Genomic DNA, 21854 nt, shown 5'->3' with positions numbered 1-21854 from the left:
CATCCATCCACCCAACCAGCCAGCCACCCACCCAGCCAGCCAGCCAGTCACCCACCCAGGCACCTACCCAGCCAGCCACCCAGCCAGCCAGCCAGCCACCCACCCAGCCAGCCACCCACCCAGCCAGCCACCCAGCCAGCCACCCACCCAGCCAGCCAGCCAGCCAGCCAGCCAGCCAGCCACCCAGGCACCTACCCAGCCAGCCAGCCACCCACCCAGCCACCCACCCAGGCACCTACCCACACACTCAATATCCCTTTGGGGTTAATTACTGTACACATTCCTTCGGGAGTTGGTAGTGCATTTCTGAATCCTGCCCCAGGTTATCATGGTGATTAGCTGAGGAAGAGAGGAGAGGAGAGGAGAGGAGAGGAGAGGAGAGGAGAGGAGAGGAGAGGAGGGAGAGAAGAGAAGAGAAGAGAAGAGGGGAGGAGGATAGGAGAGGGGGAGGGAAGAGGAGAGGAGAGGAGACGAGAGGAGGGGAGGGAAGAGGAGAGGAGAGGAGGGGGAGAGGAGAGAGGAGGAGAGGAGGAGGGAGGGAGAGGAGAGGAGAGGAGAGGGAGGAGAGGAGAGGAGAGGAGAGGAGAGGAGAGAGGAGAGGAGAGGAGAGGAGAGGAGAGGAGAGGAGAGGAGAGGAGAGGAGAGGAGGAGGGAGGGAGAGGAGAGGAGAGGAGAGGAGAGGAGAGGAGAGGAGAGGAGAGGAGAGGAGAGGAGAGGAGAGGAGAGGAGAGGAGAGGAGAGGAGAGGAGAGGAGAGGAGAGGAGAGGAGAGGAGAGGAGAGGAGAGGAGAGGAGAGGAGAGGAGAGGAGAGGGAGAGAGAGGGAGAGGGAGAGGAGAGGGAGAGGGAGAGGAGAGGGAGAGAGGAGAGGAGAGGAGAGGGAGGGAAGAGGAGAGGAGAGGAGAGGAGAGGAGAGGAGAGGAGAGGAGAGGAGAGGAGAGGAGAGGGACAGAGGGATGATCGATGGGCCTGTTGACAACCGAGGCAGGGGGAGAGAGAGGGAAGGCAGGGAAGGAGGTGACTCCGTCTCACACACGCCCAGGTCAGAATGCCACAGGCCAAAGGGAGTTTACAGTCTGGACAGTCTGATCTCAAGGGAAGATAGAGGAAGAGAGAGATCCTCAGGGAGAGAGTGACCCCAGACGATCAAAGCACGCCCAGGTCAGAGCAACATGACCACAGGGCAAAGTCACAGTGTGTTCTCAGATACAGGGAGACAGGGAGGGGACCTGGACAGTGTGTTATCAGATACAGGGAGCGGACCTGGACAGTGTGTTATCAGATACAGGGAGACAGGGAGGGGACCTGGACAGTGTGTTATCAGATACAGGGAGACAGGGAGGGGACCTGGACAGTGTGTTATCAGATACAGGGAGACAGGGAGGGGACCTGGACAGTGTGTTATCAGATACAGGGAGACAGGGAGGGGACCTGGACAGTGTGTTATCAGATACAGGGAGACAGGGAGGGGACCTGGACAGTGTGTTATCAGATACAGGGAGACAGGGAGGGGACCTGGACAGTGTGTTATCAGATACAGGGAGACAGGGAGACTGTCTCTCTGACCAGTCACATCACTCTGTCTCTCTGTCAGAGAGATAACCTCATCATCCACAGAATAACATAATCGCTAGAGAGAGCTGCCCGATGGACGAGATACAAGACTACCAGACAGGAGAGACAGGCTGACAGTCTCCTGAGAATAAGTCTATAGAGACACGACTACCAGACAGGAGAGACAGGCTGACAGACTCCTGAGAATAAGTCTATAGAGACACGACTACCAGACAGGAGAGACAGGCTGACAGTCTCCTGAGAATAAGTCTATAGAGACACGACTACCAGACAGGAGAGACAGGCTGACAGTCTCCTGAGAATAAGTCTATAGAGACACGACTACCAGACAGGAGAGACAGGCTGACAGACTCCTGAGAATAAGTCTATAGAGACACGACTACCAGACAGGAGAGACAGGCTTACAGTCTCCTGAGAATAAGTCTATAGAGACACGACTACCAGACAGGAGAGACAGGCTGACAGTCTCCTGAGAATAAGTCTATAGAGACACGACTACCAGACAGGAGAGACAGGCTTACAGTCTCCTGAGAATAAGTCTATAGAGACACGACTACCGGACAGGAGAGACAGGCTGACAGTCTCCTGAGAATAAGTCTATAGAGACAAGACTACCAGACAGGAGAGACAGGCTGACAGTCTCCTGAGAATAAGTCTATAGAGACACGACTACCAGACAGGAGAGACAGGCTGACAGTCTCCTGAGAATAAGTCTATAGAGACACGACTACCAGACAGGAGAGACAGGCTGACAGTCTCCTGAGAATAAGTCTATAGAGACAAAACTACCAGACAGGAGAGACAGGCTGACAGTCTCCTGAGAATAAGTCTATAGAGACACGACTACCAGACAGGAGAGACAGGCTTACAGTCTCCTGAGAATAAGTCTATAGAGACACGACTACCGGACAGGAGAGACAGGCTGACAGTCTCCTGAGAATAAGTCTATAGAGACACGACTACCAGACAGGAGAGACAGGCTTACAGTCTCCTGCGAATAAGTCTATAGATACAAGACTACCAGACAGGAGAGCCAAGCTGACAGTCTCCTGAGAATAAGTATATAGAGACAAGACTACCAGACAGGAGAGACAGGCTGACAGTCTCCTGAGAATAAGTCTATAGAGACACGACTACCAGACAGGAGAGACAGGCTGACAGTCTCCTGAGAATAAGTCTATAGAGACAAGACTACCAGACAGGAGAGACAGGCTTACAGTCTCCTGAGAATAAGGCTATAGAGACACGACTACCAGACAGGAGAGACAGGCTTACAGTCTCCTGAGAATAAGTCTATAGAGACACGACTACCAGACAGGAGAGACAGGCTGACAGTCTCCTGAGAATAAGTCTATAGAGACAAGACTGTGTTTCCTGTCTCTGTACCAGTGTATTTATCCCTGTGTTTCCTGTCTCTCTGTGCCAGTGTATTTATCCCTGTGTTTCCTCTCTCTCTGTACCAGTGTATTTATCCCTGTGTTTCTTGTCTCTCTGTACCAGTGTATTTATCCCTGTGTTTCCTGTCTCTCCGTGCCAGTATATTTATCCCTGTGTTTTCTGTCTCTCTGTACCAGTGTATTTATCCCTGTGTTTCCTGTCTCTCTGTACCAGTGTATTTATCCCTGTGTTTCCTGTCTCTCTGTACCAGTGTATTTATCCCTGTGTTTCCTGTCTCTCTGTACCAGTGTATTTATCCCTGTGTTTCCTGTCTCTCTGTGCCAGTGTATTTATCCCTGTGTTTCCTGTCTCTCTGTACCAGTGTATTTATCCCTGTGTTTCCTGTCTCTCTGTACCAGTGTATTTATCCCTGTGTTTCCTGTCTCTCTGTACCAGTGTATTTATCCCTGTGTTTCCTGTCTCTCTGTACCAGTGTATTTATCCCTGTGTTTCCTGTCTCTCTGTACCAGTGTATTTATCCCTGTGTTTCCTGTCTCTCTGTGCCAGTGTATTTATCCCTGTGTTTCCTGTCTCTCTGTGCCAGTGTATTTATCCCTGTGTTTCCTGTCTCTCTGTGCCAGTATATTTATCTGTGTTTCCTGTCTCTCTGTACCAGTGTATTTATCCCTGTGTTTCCTGTCTCTCTGTACCAGTGTATTTATCCCTGTGTTTCCTGTCTCTCTGTACCAGTGTATTTATCCCTGTGTTTCCTGTCTCTCTGTACCAGTGTATTTATCCCTGTGTTTCCTGTCTCTCTGTGCCAGTGTATTTATCCCTGTGTTTCCTGTCTCTCTGTGCCAGTTTATTTATCCCTGTGTTTCCTGTCTCTCTGTGCCAGTGTATTTATCCCTGTGTTTCCTGTCTCTCTGAGCCAGTGTATTTATCCCTGTGTTTCCTGTCTCTCTGTACCAGTGTATTTATCCCTGTGTTTCCTGTCTCTCTGTACCAGTGTATTTATCCCTGTGTTTCCTGTCTCTCTGTGCCAGTGTATTTATCCCTGTGTTTCCTGTCTCTCTGTGCCAGTGTATTTATCCCTGTGTTTCCTGTCTCTCTGTGCCAGTATATTTATCCCTGTGTTTTCTGTCTCTCTGTACCAGTGTATTTATCCCTGTGTTTCCTGTCTCTCTGTACCAGTGTATTTATCCCTGTGTTTCCTGTCTCTCTGTACCAGTGTATTTATCCCTGTGTTTCCTGTCTCTCTGTACCAGTGTATTTATCCCTGTGTTTCCTGTCTCTCTGTGCCAGTGTATTTATCCCTGTGTTTCCTGTCTCTCTGTGCCAGTTTATTTATCCCTGTGTTTCCTGTCTCTCTGTGCCAGTGTATTTATCCCTGTGTTTCCTGTCTCTCTGAGCCAGTGTATTTATCCCTGTGTTTCCTGTCTCTCTGTACCAGTGTATTTATCCCTGTGTTTCCTGTCTCTCTGTACCAGTGTATTTATCCCTGTGTTTCCTGTCTCTCTGTACCAGTGTATTTATCCCTGTGTTTCCTGTCTCTCTGTGCCAGTGTATTTATCCCTGTGTTTCCTGTCTCTCTGAGCCAGTGTATTTATCCCTGTGTTTCCTGTCTCTCTGTGCCAGTGTATTTATCCCTGTGTTTCCTGTCTCTCTGTGCCAGTGTATTTATCCCTGTGTTTCCTGTCTCTCTGAGCCAGTGTATTTATCCCTGTGTTTCCTGTCTCTCTGAGCCAGTGTATTTATCCCTGTGTTTCCTGTCTCTCTGTGCCAGTGTATTTATCCCTGTGTTTCCTGTCTCTCTGTGCCAGTGTATTTATCCCTGTGTTTCCTGTCTCTCTGTACCAGTGTATTTATCCCTGTGTGTCCTGTCTCTCTGTACCAGTGTATTTATCCCTGTGTTTCCTGTCTCTCTGTGCCAGTGTATTTATCCCCGTGTGTCCTGTCTCTCTGTACCACTGTATTTATCCCTGTGTTTCCTGTCTCTCTGTGCCAGTTCGTCTTGTTTTGCCAAGTCAACCAGCGTTTATTCCTAGATCCCAGTCTCTGACTTTTTCCTAGCCCTCCTGGTTTTGACACTTGCCTGTCCTGGCGCCGAACCCGCCTGCCTGACCACTCTGCCTGTCCTGACCTCGAGCCGCCTATCCCCTGGTAATGTTTGGACTCTGACCTGGTTTATGAACTCCCACCTGTCCCCGACCTGCCTTTTGCCTCCCCAATTTTGTTATAATAAATATCAGAGCTCAACCATCTGCCTTCTTTGTCTGCATTAGGGTCTCACCTTGTGCCCTTATGGAGAGACTTACAGTAGTGAGTCATTTAGCAGACATAGATATCCTATCCTCTCCTCCCCTCCCCTCTTCTCTCCTACACCCTCCCCCTCCCCTCTCTCCTCTCCTCCCTCCTCCTCCCCTCCCCTCGCCTCCCCTCTCCCGTCCTGCCCTTTCCTCTCCTCCCCTCTCCTCCCTCCTCCTCCCCTCCCCTCCCCTCTCCCATCCTGCCCTTTCCTCTCCTCCCCCTCCCCTCTCTCCTCTCCTCCCTCCTCCTCCTCCCCTCCCCTCCCATCTCTCTCATCCTGCCCTTTCCTCTCCTCCCTCCTCCTCCCCTCCCCTCCCCTCCCCTCTCCCATCCTGCCCTTTCCTCTCCTCCCCCTCCCCTCTCTCCTCTCCTCCCCCTCTTCCTATCCCCTCTCCTCCTCCCCTCCCCTCCCCCTCCACCCCTCCTCTCCTCTCCTCTCCTCTCCTCTCCTCTCCTCCCCCTCCACTCCTCTCCTCCCCCTCTTCCTATCCCTCTCCACTCCTCCCCTCTCCCACCTGTCCTCCCATCTCCTGTCCTATGACAGATGTTGAGTGGGTGGACGTCTTAGGGCCTCACCCCCTCCCTCCCCCTGCAGTAAGTCGTTCCTCTGCCGGGCACCCCCCGGACGGACAGACCGGCTTATCCTGAGTCATCCCCAGTGGAGTATCTCAGGCTCTACAGAGATACTAAGGATACATAATAATGGAGGCACAGCTGTGTCTGTCTGTCTGTCTGTCTGTCTGTCTGTCTGTCTGTCTGTCTTGTCCAAGACAACCAATGTCAGCCCAGCACATGGATACAGTACAGTATATATATTCATCAAGACAATATCTATGTCTTGTCTGTCTACTCTGTCGACCCGTGTGGAACCGAGCTCCTCAAAGCAGCTTGAGTGATGCCGAGCCAGAGAGACAGCTGTCAAACCTCTGGAGACAGACTAGAACCAATCATGTCTCCCTTTACCCTCCTCTGGAGACAGACTAGAACCAATCAGGTCTCCCTTTACCCTCCTCTGGAGACAGACTAGAACCAATCAGGTCTCCCTTTACCCTCCTCTGGAGACAGACTAGAACCAATCAGGTCTCCCTTTACCCTCCTCTGGAGACAGACTAGAACCAATCAGGTCTCCCTTTACCATACCCTGGAGACAGACTAGAACCAATCAGGTCTCCCTTTACCCTCCTCTGGAGACAGACTAGAACCAATCAGGTCTCCCTTTACCCTCCTCTGGAGACAGACTAGAACCAATCAGGTCTCCCTTTACCCTCCTCTGGAGACAGACTAGAACCAATCAGGTCTCCCTTTACCCTCCTCTGGAGACAGACTAGAACCAATCAGGTCTCCCTTTACCATACCCTGGAGACAGACTAGAACCAATCAGGTCTCCCTTTACCCTCCTCTGGAGACAGACTAGAACCAATCAGGTCTCCCTTTACCATACCCTGGAGACAGACTAGAACCAATCAGGTCTCCCTTTACCATACCCTGGAGACAGACTAGAACCAATCAGGTCTCCCTTTACCATACCCTGGAGACAGACTAGAACCAATCAGGTCTCCCTTTACCATACCCTGGAGACAGACTAGAACCAATCAGGTCTCCCTTTACCCTCCTCTGGAGACAGACTAGAACCAATCAGGTCTCCCTTTACCCTCCTCTGGAGACAGACTAGAACCAATCAGGTCTCCCTTTACCCTCCTCTGGAGACAGACTAGAACCAATCAGGTCTCCCTTTACCCTCCTCTGGAGACAGACTAGAACCAATCAGGTCTCCCTTTACCCTCCCCTGGAGACAGACTAGAACCAATCAGGTCTCCCTTTACCCTCCTCTGGAGACAGACTAGAACCAATCAGGTCTCCCTTTACCCTCCTCTGGAGACAGACTAGAACCAATCAGGTCTCCCTTTACCCTCCTCTGGAGACAGACTAGAACCAATCAGGTCTCCCTTTACCCTCCTCTGGAGACAGACTAGAACCAATCAGGTCTCCCTTTACCCTCCTCTGGAGACAGACTAGAACCAATCAGGTCTCCCTTTACCATACCCTGGAGACAGACTAGAACCAATCAGGTCTCCCTTTACCATACCCTGGAGACAGACTAGAACCAATCAGGTCTCCCTTTACCCTCCTCTGGAGACAGACTAGAACCAATCAGGTCTCCCTTTACCCTCCTCTGGAGACAGACTAGAACCAATCAGGTCTCCCTTTACCCTCCTCTGGAGACAGACTAGAACCAATCAGGTCTCCCTTTACCCTCCTCTGGAGACAGACTAGAACCAATCAGGTCTCCCTTTACCCTCCTCTGGAGACAGACTAGAACCAATCAGGTCTCCCTTTACCCTCCTCTGGAGACAGACTAGAACCAATCAGGTCTCCCTTTACCATACCCTGGAGACAGACTAGAACCAATCAGGTCTCCCTTTACCCTCCTCTGGAGACAGACTAGAACCAATCAGGTCTCCCTTTACCCTCCTCTGGAGACAGACTAGAACCAATCAGGTCTTCATCTCTACACTGATTGAAGTGGATTTAACAGGTGACATCAAATAAGGGATCAATGGAGCCTGTACTATTCACCTTGGGGTTCTAGAGTTCCTGTCCCTGGGGTTCTAGAGTTCCTGTCCCTGGGGTTCTAGAGTTCCTGTCCCGGGGTTCTAGAGTTCCTGTCCCTGGGGTTCTAGAGTTCCTGTCCCGGGGTTCTAGAGTTCCTGTCCCTGGGGTTGTAGAGTTCCTGTCCCTGGGGTTCTAGAGTTCCTGTCCCGGGGTTCTAGAGTTCCTGTCCCTGGGGTTGTAGAGTTCCTGTCCCTGGGGTTGTAGAGTTCCTGTCCCTGGGGTTCTAGAGTTCCTGTCCCTGGGGTTGTAGAGTTCCTGTCCCTGGGGTTCTAGAGTTCCTGTCCCGGGGTTCTAGAGTTCCTGTCCCGGGGTTCTAGAGTTCCTGTCCCTGAGGTTCTAGAGTTCCTGTCCCGGGGTTCTAGAGTTCCTGTCCCTGGGGTTGTAGAGTTCCTGTCCCTGAGGTTCTAGAGTTCCTGTCCCGGGGTTCTAGAGTTCCTGTCCCTGGGGTTGTAGAGTTCCTGTCCCTGGGGTTGTAGAGTTCCTGTCCCTGGCGTTGTAGAGTTCCTGTCCCTGGGGTTGTAGAGTTCCTGTCCCTGGGGTTGTAGAGTTCCTATCATTGGGGTTCTAGAGTTCCTCTCATTGGGGTTGTAGAGTTCCTGTTCCTGGGGTTCTAGAGTCTATGCACGGATCTGCACTCCAATGACATGTTGTCGACAGTTACAAAGTCCTCTCGAACATACCACGATAAAACCCGTTAAAATGAGAGAGGGGAAATCACCACGCATCATCGCATGAAGTTCTGACAGGGAAATATTATGGTATTTTCAAATATAATGGCATGAGTCTCTCCACAGGAAGACAGGTTTTCCCTCCAGATGACAGGCCCAGTCTCTCCACAGGAAGACAGGTTTTCCCTCCAGATGACAGGCCCAGTTTCTCCACAGGAAGACAGGTTTTCCCTCCAGATGACAGGCCCAGTTTCTCCACAGGAAGACAGGTTTTCCCTCCAGATGACAGGCCCAGTCTCTCCACAGGAAGACAGGTTTTCCCTCCAGATGACAGGCCCAGTCTCTCCACAGGAAGACAGGTTTTCCCTCCAGATGACAGGCCCAGTCTCTCCACAGGAAGACAGGTTTTCCCTCCAGATGACAGGCCCAGTTTCTCCACAGGAAGACAGGTTTTCCCTCCAGATGACAGGCCCAGTTTCTCCACAGGAAGACAGGTTTTCCCTCCAGATGACAGGCCCAGTTTCTCCACAGGAAGACAGGTTTTCCCTCCAGATGACAGGCCCAGTCTCTCCACAGGAAGACAGGTTTTCCCTCCAGATGACAGGCCCAGTTTCTCCACAGGAAGGAATATTGAATACATAAGGAGAGGAGGAGAGGCATGCTGGCATGTCGGGTCTTGCCTCTCTCTGGGGCCCGGGAACAGGGGACCAGGAGAGGAAACAATGGAACAAGGCTTAGTGGAAGTAGTGAAGAGGCCTTCAGCGAGGGGGAAGGGTATGAGGAACATGGGGCCACTGTGGAAAGATGACGGTCGTTGGGCAGGTAGTCTTCTAGTTGCTTTATTCTCATCTAAGCCCCAGCTACTGTAGGTGTCCATCTGTCTTTACACTCGTATGTCTGTCTATCTACAGTACCTGTGTGTGTGTGTGTGTGTGTGTGTGTGTGTGTGTGTGTGTGTGTGTGTGTGTGTGTGTGTGTGTGTGTGTGTGTGTGTGTGTGTGTGTGTGTGTGTGTGTGTGTGTGTGTGTGTGTGTGTGTGTGTGTGTCTGTGTGTCTGTGTGTCTATGTGTGTGTGTGTGTGTGTGTGTGTGTGTGTGTGTGTGTGTGTGTGTGTGTGTGTGTGTGTGTGTGTGTGTGTGTGTGTGTGTGTGTGTGTGTCTGTGTGTGTGTGTGTGTGTGTGTGTGTGTGTGTGTGTGTGTGTGTGTGTGTGTGTGTGTGTGTGTGTGTGTGTGTGTGTGTGTGTGTGTGTGTGTGTGTGTGTGTGTGTGTGTGTGTGTGTGTGTGTGTGTGTGTGTGTGTGTGTGTGTGTGTGTGTGTGTGTGTGTGTGTGTGTGTGTGTGTGTGTGTGTGTGTGTGTGTGTGTGTGGGTGTATGTTTGTCTGTGTGTGTGTGTGTCTGTGTGTGTGGGTGTATGTTTGTCTGTGTGTGTCTGTGTCTGTGTCTGTGTCTGTGTGTGTGTGTGTGTGTGTGTGTGTGTGTGTGTGTGTGTGTGTGTGTGTGTGTGTGTGTGTGTGTGTGTGTGTGTGTGTGTGTGTGTGTGTGTGTTGTGTCTATGTGTATAGACAGGTGCCATGTCCTAATCCACACTGCACAGGATCTCTGACCGTAACTAAACACACCAGGGGAGAGACGTGGGTACAGTTGCTACTCATCGTCACACACTTCTGGAATCCTTTTCACAAGCTCTGATATACGGAACTCAAGCTCTGATATACGGAACTCAAGCTCTGATATACGGAACTCCAGCTCTGATATACGGAACTCAAGCTCTGATATACGGAACTCAAGCTCTGATATACGGAACTCCAGCTCTGATATACGGAACTCAAGCTCTGATATACGGAACTCAAGCTCTGATATACGGAACTCAAGCTCTGATATACGGAACTCCAGCTCTGATATACGGAACTCAAGCTCTGATATACGGAACTCCAGCTCTGATATACGGAACTCAAGTTCTGATATACGGAACTCAAGCTCTGATATACGGAACTCAAGCTCTGATATACGGAACTCAAGTTCTGATATACGGAACTCCAGCTCTGATATACGGAACTCAAGCTCTGATATACGGAACTCAAGCTCTGATATACGGAACTCAAGCTCTGATATACGGAACTCAAGCTCTGCTATACGGAACTCAAGCTCTGATATACGGAACTCAAGCTCTGATATACGGAACTCAAGCTCTGATATACGGAACTCAAGCTCTGATATACGGAACTCAAGCTCTGATATACGGAACTCAAGCTCTGATATACGGAACTCAAGCTCTGATATACGGAACTCAAGCTCTGATATACGGAACTCAAGCTCTGATATACGGAACTCAAGCTCTGATATACGGAACTCAAGCTCTGATATACGGAACTCAAGCTCTGATATACGGAACTCAAGCTCTGATATACGGAACTCAAGCCCTGAACAAGGCAGTTAACCCACTGTTATTGTAGATAAGAATTCGTTCTTAACTGACTTAAATAAACACTAACAGTTTATAGAGAGTCCCCTTAACCCCTCAACCCTCAATAACTCAACCCACAACTCTCCACCCCTCAACCCTCAATAACTCAACCCACAACTCTCCACACCTCAACACTCATATATATATAATCGTGTTTCATTTCCTGAGGAGGCTGTAAGAAAGGATTGGAATCTGAGGTATTTGAGGGGGAGAAGAGGGGCCAAGAGCCCTGAGGGGGGGGGGGGGATGGACCCACTGCTTGCCCTCTAGGTTACAGAGAGCTGGTAGTCCCATCCACCAAAACTACCAGGTGTGAAACAGGGAAGGGAACTCAGGTTATATGCTAATTTAGTGCAGAGCAGACGTAACTCACTCTATTAAATGAGTAAAAACAGGAATATTTTACATTTTGCAAGAAATTCAAAAGGAAATGATCTCAACAGAGAAAAATGTCCTCCTGTGTGCTACCTATATCCCCCCACTAGAATCCCCATACTTTAATGAAGACAGCTTCTACATCCTAGAGGGGGAAATCAATCATTTCCAGGCCCAGGGACATGTACTAGTCTGTGGCGACCTAAATGCCAGAACCGGACAAGAACCTGACAGCCTCAGCACACAGGGGGACAAACACATACCTGGAGGTGACAGCATTCCCTCCCACATAGGCACAACTATGACAACATAACCAACAAAAAATGGGTCACATTTCTTGTCATGTGGGTTCTCGTTGTTCGTGCTTGGGATTATTGTATTTGTTCCTTGTTGGAATCATACTTATTTCGTTGTAAATTTTGGATGATTACTCAGAACTGTGTCCTGCGCCTGACTCTGCATTTTTCATTTTACCAACGTCCTCACAAAACATATTCAACTGCAAAAAACACATTCCGTTCTTTCCACGGGGCTGTGGGGTGAGACAGGGATGCAGCTTAAGCCCCACCCTCTTCAACAAATATATATATCAATGAATTGGAGAGGCCACTAGAACAGTCTGCAGTACCCGGCCTCACCCTACTAGAATCTGAAGTCAAATGTCTACTGTTAGCTGATGATCAGATGACCTGGCCTCCACAGTCACCCCGATCTCAACCAAACTGAGATGGTTTGGAATGAGTTAGAACCCAGAGTGAAGGAAAAGCAGCCAACAAGTGCTCAGCATGTGTGGGAACTCCTTCAAGACTGTTGGAAAAGCATTCCTCATGAAGCTGGTTGAGAGAATGCCAAGAATGTGCAAAGCTGTCATCAAGGCAAAGGGTGCCTACTTTTCTGGTTACTACATGATTCCATATGTGTTATTTCATAGTGTTGACGACTTCACAATTATTATACAATGTAGATAATAGTGGTGTGTGTGTGGTACGTGTAGTGCAGGTGTGTGTGTGTGTGTGTGTGTGTGTGTGTGTGTGTGTGTGTGTGTGTGTGTGTGTGTGTGTGTGTGTGTGTGTGTGTGTGTGTGTGTGTGTGTGTGTGTGTGTGTGTGTGTGTGTGTGTGTGTGTGTGTGTGTGTGAGAGAGAGAAACAGAGAGAGAGAGACAGAGAGATTGAAGAGCAGTTTAAAGGGTAATTACAGGGCCCTGTGTAAGCTATGATTATAAAAGTACACTGCAAACAGAACAGATGTGAGGTCCAGAGGTATGGGAGGGTGGGATTGGAAGAGAAAAAGGGATTTAGAAGATCCAGGAGGAATCACCCCCATGTCTTAAAATGTTCCCGTCACCTGGAGCCTCCCGCTGGGAGAAGGCTTCCGGCCTAGCAGATCCCTTCACCACCCTCATTCCTTACCTCCCAGTCTGTTCTACTTCCTCCTTCATTAGACCTCCCAGTCTGTTCTACTTCCTCCTTCGTTAGACCTCCCAGTCTGTTCTACTTCCTCCTTTATTAGACCTCCCAGTCTGTTCTACTTCCTCTTTCATTAGACCTCCCAGTCTGCTCTACTTCCTCCTTCATTAGACCTCCCAGTCTGTTCTACTTCCTCCTTCGTTAGACCTCCCAGTCTGTTCTACTTCCTCCTTTATTAGACCTCCCAGTCTGTTCTACTTCCTCTTTCATTAGACCTCCCAGTCTGCTCTACTTCCTCCTTCATTAGACCTCCCAGTCTGTTCTACTTCCTCCTTCGTTAGACCTCCCAGTCTGTTCTACTTCCTCCTTCGTTAGACCTCCCAGTCTGTTCTACTTCCTCCTTCATTAGACCTCCCAGTCTGTTCTACTTCCTCCTTCATTAGACCTCCCAGTCTGTTCTACTTCCTCCTTCATTAGACCTCCCAGTCTGTTCTACTTCCTCCTTCATTAGACCTCCCAGTCTGCTCTACTTCCTCCTTCATTAGACCTCCCAGTCTGCTCTACTTCCTCTTTCATTAGACCTCCCAGTCTGCTCTACTTCCTCCTTCATTAGACCTCCCAGTCTGCTCTACTTCCTCTTTCATTAGACCTCCCAGTCTGCTCTACTTCCTCCTTCATTAGACCTCTCCTCTCCTCTCCTCTCAGTACAACACCTTAACATTTCTCTCCTCTCATCTTCTCTCTACAACACCTTTCTTCTCTCCTCTCCTCTCCTCTCCTCTCCTCTCCTCTCCTCTCCTCTCCTCTCCTCAGTACAACACCTTAACATTTCTCTCCTTTCCTCTCCTCTCAGTACAACACTTTAACATTTCTCTCCTCTCATCTTCTCTCCTCTCTCTTCTCTTCTCCTCTCCACCCCCCTCCTCCCCCCTCTCCTCTCCTCTCCTCTCCTCTCCTCTCCTCAGTACACCTTAACATTTATCTCCTCTCTTCCTCTTTACAAAACATTACCTTACATCTTACCCACTCAGCTCTTGGATTTTACCTCCTACACACAGGGAGAAATCCTCTGGTTATGATACAATTCACTCAACTCAAGGATTTGTCTCCTACACAGAGAGATGAATGACCATGAACTGTACTCTACTGTATTCAACAATCTCACTGCTCACTAATTGGAAAGAGGAGACAAATCCTTGCAAGGACTCTACACTATAAAACCATGAAACATGTTAATAACCTAAACGGCAGTGTTTCAAATCGAAAGATTAAGCATTTAGATTGGCCAATACGTATTCTCATCGATAATCAACACAGGCGTTGATCCTTTCACTCCCTCCTCTCTACATATTCCTCCTCTGTCTCTGCTGCTAAAGCCACTTTCTACCACTCTAAATTCCAAGGATCTGCCTCTAACCCTAGGAAGCTCTTTGCCACCTTCTCCTCCCTCCTGAATCCTCCTCCCCCTCCCCCCTCCTCCCTCTCTGCAGATGACTTCGTCAACCATTTTGAAAAGAAGGTCGACGACATCCGATCCTCGTTTGCTAAGTCAAACGACACCGCTGGTTCTGCTCACACTGCCCTACCCTGTGCTCTGACCTCTTTCTCCCCTCTCTCTCCAGATGAAATCTCGCGTCTTGTGATGGCCGGCCGCCCAACAACCTGCCCGCTTGACCCTATCCCCTCCTCTCTTCTCCAGACCATTTCCGGAGACCTTCTCCCTTACCTCACCTCGCTCATCAACTCATCCCTGACCGCTGGCTACGTCCCTTCCGTCCTCAAGAGAGCGAGAGTTGCACCCCTTCTGAAAAAACCTACACTCGATCCCTCCGATGTCAACAACTACAGACCAGTATCCCTTCTTTCTTTTCTCTCCAAAACTCTTGAACGTGCCGTCCTTGGCCAGCTCTACCGCTATCTCTCTCAGAATGACCTTCTTGATCCAAATCAGTCAGGTTTCAAGACTAGTCATTCAACTGAGACTGCTCTTCTCTGCATCACGGAGGCGCTCCGCACTGCTAAAGCTAACTCTCTCTCCTCTGCTCTCATCCTTCTAGACCTATCGGCTGCCTTTGATACTGTGAACCATCAGATCCTCCTCTCCACCCTCTCCGAGTTGGGCATCTCCGGCGCGGCCCACGCTTGGATTGCGTCCTACCTGACAGGTCGCTCCTACCAGGTGGCGTGGCGAGAATCTGTCTCCTCACCATGCGCTCTCACCACTGGTGTCCCCCAGGGCTCTGTTCTAGGCCCTCTCCTATTCTCGCTATACACCAAGTCACTTGGCTCTGTCATAACCTCACATGGTCTCTCCTATCATTGCTATGCAGACGACACACAATTAATCTTCTCCTTTCCCACTTCTGATGACCAGGTGGCGAATCGCATCTCTGCATGTCTGGCAGACATATCAGTGTGGATGACGGATCACCACCTCAAGCTGAACCTCGGCAAGACGGAGCTGCTCTTCCTCCCGGGGAAGGACTGCCCGTTCCATGATCTCGCCATCACGGTTGACAACTCCATTGTGTCCTCCTCCCAGAGCGCTAAGAACCTTGGCGTGATCCTGGACAACACCCTGTCGTTCTCAACTAACATCAAGGCGGTGGCCCGTTCCTGTAGGTTCATGCTCTACAACATCCGCAGAGTACGACCCTGCCTCACACAGGAAGCGCAGGCGCAGGTCCTAATCCAGGCACTTGTCATCTCCCGTCTGGATTACTGCAACTCGCTGTTGGCTGGGCTCCCTGCCTGTGCCATTAAACCCCTACAACTCATCCAGAACGCCGCAGCCCGTCTGGTGTTCAACCTTCCCAAGTTCTCTCACGTCACTCCTCCGCTCCTCCGCATTTCTCTCCACTGGCTTCCAGTTCCCGGGGATCGAACCCAACCCTGGCGTTACAAGCGCATCCGCTACAAGACCATGGTGCTTGCTACAAGACCGGAGCTGTGAGCTGGGGAACGGCACCTCAGTACCTCCAGGCTCTGATCAGGCCCTACACCCAAACAAGGGCACTGCGTTCATCCACCTCTGGCCTGCTCGCCTCCCTACCACTGAGGAAGTACAGTTCCCGCTCAGCCCAGTCAAAACTGTTCGCTGCTCTGGCCCCCAATGGTGGAACAAACTCCCTCACGACGCCAGGACAGCGGAGTCAATCACCACCTTCCGGAGACACCTGAAACCCCACCTCTTTAAGGAATACCTAGGATAGGATAAGTAATCCTTCTCACCCCCCTAAAAGATTTAGATGCACTATTGTAAAGTGGCTGTTCCACTGGATGTCATAAGGTGAATGCACCAATTTGTAAGTCGCTCTGGATAAGAGCGTCTGCTAAATGACTTAAATGTAAATGATGTAAATGTTTAGAATGCAAAAGATTAAACGAGATTGTCATATTTTCCCAGTCTGTTTTCAACCAGGAGAAAAGCTTTAAGTGTTACCCATCAGTGTTTACTACCCATCGTCCTGGTTAAAGTGCATTTAGTCATTAGAAATATATTCCTCATATTCAGATCAGTGTTAGAAATGTCTGTGACTTTCCATGCCTTATATTCAGATCAGTGTTAGGAATGTCTGTGACTTTCCATGCCTTATATTCAGATCAGTGTTAGAAATGTCTGTGACTTTCCATGCCTTATATTCAGATCAGTGTTAGGAATGTCTGTCACCTTATCTAGATTTCCACACAACTGAACAGGGCATACCGGTAGCCCCTGTATATAGCCTCCACATTGATCAGTGTTAGAAATGTATATAGCCTCCCATTGACTCTATATTCAGATCCCTGTATATAGTCTCCACATTGACTCTTACCATACCCTGTATATAGCCTCCACATTGTTAGAAATGTCTGTGACCCCCTGTATATAGCCTCCACATGACTCTGATCAGTGTTACCCCCTGATATAGTCTGTCACATTGACTCTAGATACCCCCTGTATATAGCCTCCACATTGACTCTGTACCGGTAGCCCCTGTATATAGCCTCCACATTGACTCTGTACTGGTACCCCTGTATATAGCCTCCACATTGACTCTGTACCGGTACCCCCTGTATATAGCCTCCACATTGACTCTGTACCGGTACCCCTGTATATAGCCTCCACATTGCCTCTGTACCGGTACCCCCTGTATATAGCCTCCACATTGACTTGGTACCGGTACCCCCTGTATATAGCCTCCACATTGCCTCGGTACCGGTACCCCCTGTATATAGCCTCCACATTGACTCTGTACCGGTACCCCCTGTATATAGCCTCCACATTGACTCTGTACCGGTAGCCCCTGTATATAGCCTCCACATTGACTCTGTACCGGTAGCCCCTGTATATAGCCTCCACATTGACTCTGTACCTGTACCCCTGTATATAGCCTCCACATTGACTCTGTACCGGTACCCCCTGTATATAGCCTCCACATTGACTCTGTACCGGTACGCCCTGTATATAGCCTCCACATTGACTCTGTACCGGTACCCCTGTATATAGCCTCCACATTGTCTCTGTACTGGTACCCCCTGTATATAGCCTCCACATTGTCTCTGTACTGGTACCCCCTGTATATAACCTCCACATTGACTCTGTACTGGTACCCCTGTATATAGCCTCCACATTGACTCTGTACCGGTACCCCCTGTATATAGCCTCCACATTGACTCTGTACTGGTACCCCTGTATATAGCCTCCACATTGACTCTGTACCGGTACCCCCTGTATATAGCCTCCACATTGACTCTGTACTGGTACCCCTGTATATAGCCTCCACATTGACTCTGTACCGGTACCCCCTGTATATAGCCTCCACATTGACTCTGTACCGGTACCCCTGTATATAGCCTCCACATTGACTCTGTACCGGTACCCCCTGTAAATAGTCTCCACATTGACTCTGTACCGTAATACCCTGTATATAGCCTCCACATTGACTCTGTACCGGTACACCCTGTATATAGTCTCCACATTGACTCTGTACCGGTACCTCCTGTATAAAGTCTTAAACTCCATTTCTTGAACGGCATAGTTGGTTAAGGGCTTGTACAGTAAGCATTTCACGATAATGTCTCCACTTCTTGTATTCGGCGCATATATATGACAAACACAATTTGATTTGATCTGGCCCAGGATTTTCAGACCACAATGTTGATGATAACTAGGTTGACCCCTATAATAAAGGCTAGGTTATAACTAAAGGCTGATGATAACTAGGTTATAACTAAAGGTTGATGATAACTAGGTTATAACTAAAGGTTGATGATAACTAGGTTATAACTAAAGGTTGATGATAACTAGGTTATAACTGATGATGTAGGTTGAGGTTAGGCTATAACTATGTTATAACAAATTTGATTTGATCTGGCCCTAACTAAAGGTTTGATAACTAGGTTATAACAAGGTTGATATGTTATAATAACTAGGTGATAAGGTTATAACTAAAGGTTGATGATAACTAGGTTATAACTAAAGGTTGATGATAACTAGGTTATAACTAAAGGTTGATGATAACTAGGTTATAACTAAAGGCTGATGATAACTAGGTTGAGGTTAGGCTAGGTTAACTAGGTTATAACTAAAGGTTGATGATAACTAGGCCCTAACTAAAGGTTGATGATAACTAGGTTATAACTAAAGGTTGATGATAACTATGTTATAACTAAAGGCTGATGATAACTAGGTTATAACTAAAGGTTGATGATAACTAGGTTATAACTAAAGGTTGATGATAACTAGGTTATAACTAAAGGTTGATGATAACTAGGTTATAACTAAAGGTTGATGATAACTAGGTTATAACTAAAGGTTGATGATAACTAGGTTATAACTAAAGGTTGATGATAACTAGGTTATAACTAAAGGTTGATGATAACTAGGTTATAACTAAAGGTTGATGATAACTAGGTTATAACTAAAGGTTGATGATAACTAGGTTATAACTAAAGGTTGATGATAACTAGGTTATAACTAAAGGTTGATGATAACTAGGTTATAACTAAAGGTTGATGATAACTAGGTTATAACTAAAGGTTGATGATAACTAGGCCCTAACTAAAGGCTGATGATAACTAGGTTATAACTAAAGGCTGATGATAACTAGGTTATAACTAAAGGTTGATGATAACTAGGTTATAACTAAAGGTTGATGATAACTAGGTTATAACTAAAGGTTGATGATAACTAGGTTATAACTAAAGGTTGATGATAACTAGGTTATAACTAAAGGTTGATGATAACTAGGTTATAACTAAAGGCTGATGATAACTAGGTTATAACCAAAGGTTGATGATAACTAGGTTATAACTAAAGGTTGATGATAACTAGGTTATAACTAAAGGTTGATGATAACTAGGTTATAACTAAAGGTTGATGATAACTAGGTTATAACTAAAGGTTGATGATAACTAGGTTGATGATAACTAGGTTGATTATAAAGGTTGATGATAACTAGGTTATAACTAAAGGCTGATGATAACTAGGTTATAACTAAAGGTTGATGATAACTAGGTTATAACTAAAGGTTGATGATAACTAGGTTATAACTAAAGGTTGATGATAACTAGGCTGATGATAACTAGGTTATAACTAAAGGTTGATGATAACTAGGTTATAACTAAAGGTTGATGATAACTAGGCCCTAACTAAAGGCTGATGATAACTAGGTTATAACTAAAGGCTGATGATAACTAGGTTATAACTAAAGGCTGATGATAACTAGGTTATAACTAAAGGTTGATGATAACTAGGTTATAACTAAAGGTTGATGATAACTAGGTTATAACTAAAGGCTGATGATAACTAGGTTATAACTAAAGGTTGATGATAACTAGGTTATAACTAAAGGTTGATGATAACTAGGTTATAACTAAAGGTTGATGATAACTAGGTTATAACTAAAGGCTGATGATAACTAGGTTATAACTAAAGGCTGATGATAACTAGGTTATAACTAAAGGTTGATGATAACTAGGTTATAACTAAAGGTTGATGATAACTAGGTTATAACTAAAGGCTGATGATAACTAGGTTATAACTAAAGGTTGATGATAACTAGGTTATAACTAAAGGTTGATGATAACTAGGTTATAACTAAAGGTTGATGATAACTAGGTTATAACTAAAGGTTGATGATAACTAGGTTATAACTAAAGGCTGATGATAACTAGGTTATAACTAAAGGCTGATGATAACTAGGTTATAACTAAAGGCTGATGATAACTAGGTTATAACTAAAGGTTGATGATAACTAGGTTATAACTAAAGGTTGATGATAACTAGGTTATAACTAAAGGTTGATGATAACTAGGTTATAACTAAAGGCTGATGATAACTAGGTTATAACTAAAGGCTGATGATAACTAGGTTATAACTAAAGGCTGATGATAACTAGTTGTTATAAACAAAGGTTGATGATAACTAGGTTATAACTAAAGGCTGATGATAACTAGGTTATAACTAAAGGTTGATGATAACTAGGTTATAACTAAAGGCTGATGATAACTAGGTTGATTATAACTAGGTTATAACTAAAGGCTGATGATAACTAGGTTATAACTAAAGGTTGATGATAACTAGGTTATAACTAAAGGCTGATGATAAGGTTATAACTAAAGGTTGATGATAACTAGGTTATAACTAAAGGCTGATGATAACTAGGTTATAACTAAAGGCTGATGATAACTAGGTTATAACTAAAGGTTGATGATAACTAGGTTATAACTAAAGGTTGATGATAACCAGGTTATAACTAAAGGCTGATGATAACTAGGTTATAACTAAAGGTTGATGATAACTAGGTTATAACTAAAGGCTGATGTGTGTGTGTGTGTGTGTGTGTGTGTGTGTGTGTGTGTGTGTGTGTGTGTGTGTGTGTGTGTGTGTGTGTGTGTGTGTGTGTGTGTGTGTGTGTGTGTGTGTGTCTCTCTCTCTCTCTACTGGTTCTCAAGAAAAGGCAGTGGGTGTGATCTGCTCGCTCTCCAGATGCTGTCTAGGAGTCTAATTAGATATCTATGTCTATCCATTTGTCTTTATTTGTCTGTCAGAGTATATCAGTATCTGTTATCTCTCGTGTGTCCCAGCTGTTTCCCAATTGACACACATGGCTCGGCCTCCAACAGCTCGCTAGAGAAAAGAGGAAGGGAGGAACGAGGAGAGGAGAGAAGCGAGAGAACAGGAGGGGAGGACTCTTTCTAGTACTCAGGAGGCCTTGAACAAATTGGGAAGACGGATACCTCCCACTGAAGAACCATAATTATCAACATCAACATGAACAGGATAAAGAATAACCAGAGAACCAGACAGCCAGAGAGAGAGAGGCCAGAGAACCAGACAGCCAGAGAGAGAGGGGCCAGAGACCAGACAGAGAGAGAGAGAGGGGCCAGAGAACCAGACAGCCAGAGAGAGAGAGGGGCCAGAGAACCAGACAGCCAGAGAGAGAGGGGGGCCAGAGAACCAGACAGCCAGAGAGAGAGAGGGGCCAGAGAACCAGACAGCCAGAGAGAGAGAGAGGGGCCAGAGACCAGACAGCCAGAGAGAGAGAGGGGCCAGAGAACCAGACAGCCAGAGAGAGAGAGAGGGGCCAGAGAGAGAGGGCCAGAGAGAGAGAGGGGCCAGAGAACCAGACAGAGAGAGAGAGAGAGGGGCCAGAGAGAGAGAGGGGCCAGAGAGAGAGAGGGGCCAGAGAACCAGACAGCCAGAGAGAGAGAGGGGCCAGAGACCAGACAGCCAGAGAGAGAGAGGGGCCAGAGACCAGACAGCCAGAGAGAGAGAGGGGGTCCAGAGACCAGACAGAGAGAGAGAGAGGGGCCAGAGACCAGACAGCCGGAGAGAGAGAGGGGCCAGAGACCAGACAGCCGGAGAGAGAGAGGGGCCAGAGAACCAGACAGAGAGGGGCCAGAGAGAGAGAGGGGCCAGAGAACCAGACAGCCAGAGAGAGAGAGAGAGGGGCCAGAGAACCAGACAGCCAGAGAGAGAGAGAGGGGCCAGAGAACCAGACAGCCAGAGAGAGAGAGAGGGGCCAGAGAACCAGACAGCCGGAGAGAGAGGGGCCAGAGAACCAGACAGCCGGAGATAGA

The 21854-nt window shown here is 47.6% G+C and overlaps 1 protein-coding gene and 1 long non-coding RNA gene across 28 annotated transcripts in view; one reads left to right on the top strand and one right to left on the bottom strand.

The window, feature by feature from the left end:
• lama5 (laminin, alpha 5) overlaps positions 1 to 21854 on the bottom strand; it is a 418234-nt gene that overhangs the window by 304966 nt on the left and 91414 nt on the right. The gene's annotated exons all lie outside the window — the stretch shown is intronic.
• On the top strand, positions 6070 to 8065 carry LOC127912375 (uncharacterized). Of its 24 annotated transcripts, none has more exons than XR_008082120.1 (4): positions 6070 to 6383; positions 6470 to 7028; positions 7072 to 7329; positions 7373 to 8065. It is a non-coding gene; the product is annotated as an uncharacterized LOC127912375 (long non-coding RNA). The 24 variants fall into 24 exon arrangements; XR_008082112.1 differs by having other exon boundaries at positions 6427 to 7028; XR_008082121.1 differs by having other exon boundaries at positions 6070 to 6598; positions 6642 to 7028.

The sequence above is a fragment of the Oncorhynchus keta genome, chromosome 27 (assembly GCF_023373465.1).
Source record: "Oncorhynchus keta strain PuntledgeMale-10-30-2019 chromosome 27, Oket_V2, whole genome shotgun sequence".
NCBI classification, from domain to species: domain Eukaryota; kingdom Metazoa; phylum Chordata; class Actinopteri; order Salmoniformes; family Salmonidae; genus Oncorhynchus; species Oncorhynchus keta.
The sequence above is the reverse complement of the archived record's forward strand: the minus strand, read 5'-3'. Positions and strand labels throughout refer to the sequence as shown.